Below are 4,572 nucleotides of genomic sequence, written 5' to 3'. Positions count from 1 at the left end.
GTTAAGGGGGTCAAAGTACCGCGCAAAGCTGCGGAAGAAAAAAGAAAGAATAATAATAATAATAATAATTAAAGCTGCAAGCAGCGTTGGTCGGGCCCGCGTATTTGGCAGGTGCTAGTCCTAAGTGTCCCAATACTTTTGTCTACTTGTAGTCTGAAGTGTCCCAAGACTTTGGTGTAGTGTACCTACCTTGTCTGCATTGTGTGGGCACGTTGGTGCTTCCTGCTTTTAAGCAGCCATGTAGAAAAAACAGCATTGCAGCAGGATCAGCGCAGCGGGTCTTTGAAGGGTCATAAAATCAAAACCGGAGCACTTAATTAAAAAGCGCTTCTGTTGTTGTATTCACAAGGGTTCAATGTCTCTCCTGTGTTACTTTGAAGGCGAAACGACAAACGCGCTCAGAGGAGTACGATTTTGAAGGAAGGTGACCGGTTTTGACCAAAAAATTGTTTTGAAGGGGGAATAGCAAACTTCCTGTTGATATTTGCTGGGGGTTGTCAATTTATGGAATGTAGGTCTAAGTGAGACCCACATAGAAGTTTTTGTTTCATGTCTCTCCGACCTTCCCAGTGGGAGTTACAGGCAGTTTTGTAATTTTTTCCTTCCCAGGAGCAGTTTTTTATCAGTTTTATTCAAAAATTGCTGTAGAGCGCAATTTTTGAATTTGGGGTTAGGTTTTTTCATTAGATCACAGTTTTTGCCAGTCCTGATGTGTGTGTTCAGTTTGGTGAGTTTTGAAGCATGTTAAGGGGGTCAAATTACAGCTCAAAGAGGCAAAAGTGACTGTTTTTAGTACTTTTTTGTCTTGAAGGGGGAATTACCAACTTCCTGTTGATTTTAGCCCGAGAATGTACCATTATGAAAGTTAGGTCTGAGTCAGACCTACATAGAGTATTTTGTTTCATGTTTTTCCGACCTTCCTAGTGGGAGTTACAGGCAGTCTAGTTTTTTTTTTTCCTAGGGGGCGCTAGAGCGCAATTTTGATTTTTGCAGTTTGGTTTTTTTATTAAAAGACAATTTTCGCAGGTCCTGATGTGTGGGTCAAATTTGGTGAGTTTTGAAGCATGTTAAGTGGGTCAAATTAGTGTTCGAAGAGGCGGCGGAATAATAATAATAATAATAATAAAACGGACGAATAACAATAGGTCCTTATGTCCCATTGCATAAGGACTCCCTTCGGGAGTCCTTTTGCAATGGGCCATTGCGGGCCCTAATTAAAGCTGCAAGCAGCGTTGGTCGGGCCCGCGTATTTGGCAGGTGCTAGTCCTAAGTGTCCCAATACTTTTGTGTACTTGTAGTCTGAAGTGTCCCAAGACTTTTGTCTAGTGTACCTACCTTGTCTGCATTGTGTGGGCACGTTAGTGCTTCCTGCTTTTGAGCAGCCATCTTAGAAAAACAGCACTGCAGGAGCATCAGTGCAGCGGGTCTTTGAAGGGTCATAAAATGAAAACCGGAGCAGTTAATTAAAAAGCGCTTCTGTTGTTGTAATCACAAGGGTTCAATGTCTCTCCTGTGTTAGTTTGAAGGCGAAACGACAAACGCGCTCAGAGGAGTATATTTTTGAAGGAAGGTAACCGGTTTTTACAAAAATTTTGTTTTGAAGGGGGAATAGCAAACTTCCTGTTGATTTTTGCTGGGGGTTGTCAATTTATGAAAAGTAGGTCTAAGTGAGACCTACATTGAGGTTTTTGTTTCATGTCTCTTCGACCTTCCCAGTGGGAGTTACAGGCAGTGAAGTCAGTTTTGTCATCCGAGGAGCAGTTATTTGTGCGTTTTATTAAAAAATTGCTGTAGAGCACAATTTTTAGATTTGGGGTTAGGTTTTTTCATTAGATCACAGTTTTAGCCAGTCCTGTTGTGTGTGTTCAGTTTGGTGAGTTTTGAAGCATGTTAAGGGGGTCATATTACAGCGCAAAGAGGCAAAAGTGACTGTTTTTAGTACTTATTTGTCTTGAAGGGGGAATTGCCAACTTCCTGTTGATTTTAGCCCGAGGATGTACAATTATGAGAAGTAGGTCTAAGTCAGACCTACATAGAGGATTTTGTTTCATGTGTTTCCGACCTTCCTAGTGGGAGTTACAGGCAGTCTAGTTTTTGTTTTTCCTAGGGGGCCCTAGAGCGCAATTTTGAGTTTTGAGGTTTGGTTTTTTGATAAAAAGTTTTGCCGTATATTACTGATGTGTGTGTAAAATTTGGTGAGTTTTGAAGCATATATATATATATAAATATATTTATATATATATGTATATCAGTGTTTCCCAAAAGACAGGCATCTATTTGTGGTGGTTTGTGTCCCAATACTTGTTTCCAGTGATAGTCGTAAGTGTCCCAATACTTTTGTCTACTTTTAGTCTGAAGTGTCCCAAGACTTTTGTCTAGTGTACCTACCTTGTCTGCATTGTGTGGGCACGTTGGTGCTTCCTGCTTTTAAGCAGCCATGTAGAAAAAACACCACCGCAGCAGCATCAGCGCTGCGTGTCTTTGAAGGGTCATAAAATCAAAACCGGAGCACTTAATTAAAAAGCGCTTCTGTTGTTGTATTCACAAGGGTTCAATGTCTCTCCTGTGTTAGTTTGAAGGCGAAACGACAAACGCGCTCAGAGGAGTTCGTTTTTGAAGGAAGGAGACCTGTTTTTCCAAAAAATTAGTATTGAAGGGGGAATAGCAAACTTCCTGTTGATTTTTGCTGGGGGTAGTCAATTAATGAAATGTAGGTCTAAGTGAGACCTACGGAGAGGTTTTTGTTTCATGTCTCTCCGACCTTCCCAGTGGGAGTTACAGGCAGTTTTGTAATTGTTTTATTCCGAGGAGCAGTTTTTTATCAGTTTTATTCAAAAATTGCTGTAGAGCACAATTTTTAAATTTGGGGTTAGGTTTTTTTATTAGATCAAAGTTTTTGCCAGTCCTGATGTGTGTGTTAAGTTTGGTGAGTTTTGAAGCATGTTAAGGGGGTCAAATTACAGCTCAAAGAGGCAAAAGTGACTGTTTTTAGTACTTTTTTGTATTGAAGGGGGAATTGCCAACTTCCTGTTGATTTTAGCCCGAAGACATACAATTATGAGAACTAGGTCTAAGTCAGACCTACATAGAGGTTTTTGTTTCATGTCTCTCCGACCTTCCTAGTGGGAGTTACAGGCAGTCTGTTTTCTTTTTTTCCTAGGGGGCGCTAGAGCGCAATTTGGATTTTTGAGGTTTGGTTTTTTGATAAAAAGTTTTGCCGTAAATTACTGATGTGTGTGTGAAATTTGGTGAGTTTTGAAGCATGTTAAGGGGGTCAAAGTAGTGCGCAAAGCTGCGGAAGAATAATAATAATAATTAAAGCTGCAAGCAGCGTTGGTCGGGCCCGCGTATTTGGCAGGTGCTAGTCCTAAGTGTCCCAATACTTTTGTCTACTTTTAGTCTGAAGTGTCCCAAGACTTTTGTCTAGTGTACCTACCTTGTCTGCATTGTGTGGGCACGTTAGTGCTTCCTGCTTTTAAGCAGCCATCTTGAAAAAACAGCACCGCAGGAGCATCAGTGCAGCGGGTCTTTGAAGGGTCATAAAATCAAAACCGGAGCAGGTATTACGAATCCCATCTATACTTTTAATCACAAGGGTTTAATCTGTCACCTGTGTTAGTTTGAAGGCGAAACGACAAACGCACTCAGAGGAGATAGATTTTGAAGGAAGGTGACCGGTTTTAACATAAATGTTGTTTTGAAGGGGGAATAGAAAATTTCCAGTTGATTTTTGCTGGGGGTTGTCAATTTATGAAATGTAGGTCTAAGTGAGACCTACATAGAGATTTTTGTTTCATGTCTCTCCGACCTTCCCAGTGGGAGTTACAGGCAGTTTTGTAGTTTATTCCTTCCGAGGAGCAGTTTTTTGTGCGTTTTATGAAAAAATTGCTGTAGAGCACAATTTTTGGATTTGGGGTTAGGTTTTTTCATTAGATCACAGTTTTAGCCAGTCCTGATGTGTGTGTTAAGTTTGGTGAGTTTTGAAGCATGTCAAGGGGGTCAAATTATAGCTCAAAGAGGCAAAAGTGACTGTTTTTGGTACTTTTTTGTCTTGAAGGGGGAATTGCCAACTTCCTGGTGATTTTAGCCCGAAGACATACAATTATTTTGAACTAGGTCTAAGTCAGACCTACATAGAGGTTTTGGTTTCATGTCTCTCCGACCTTCCTAGTGGGAGTTACAGGCAGTCTGTTTTTTTTTTTTCCTAGGGGGCGCTAGAGCGCAATTTTGATTTTTGGGGTTCGGTTTTTTTATCAAAAGACAATTTTCGCAGGTCCTGATAAGTGTGTCAAATATGGTGAGTTTTGAAGCATGTTAAGTGGGTCAAATTAGTGTTCGAAGAGGCGGCGGAATAATAATAATAATAATAATAATAATTAAAGCTGCAAGCAGCGTTGGTCGGGCCCGCGTATTTGGCAGGTGCTAGTCCTAAGTGTCCCAATACTTTTGTCTACTTTTAGTCGGAAGTGTCCCAAGACTTTTGTCTAGTGTACCTACCTTGTCTGCATTGTGTGGGCATGTTGGTTATTCCTGCTTTAGAGCAGCCATCTTAAAAAAACAGCACCGCAGGAG

Source organism: Nerophis lumbriciformis, unplaced genomic scaffold (assembly GCF_033978685.3).
Source record: "Nerophis lumbriciformis unplaced genomic scaffold, RoL_Nlum_v2.1 HiC_scaffold_40, whole genome shotgun sequence".
Taxonomy (NCBI): domain Eukaryota; kingdom Metazoa; phylum Chordata; class Actinopteri; order Syngnathiformes; family Syngnathidae; genus Nerophis; species Nerophis lumbriciformis.
The sequence above is the reverse complement of the archived record's forward strand: the minus strand, read 5'-3'. Positions refer to the sequence as shown.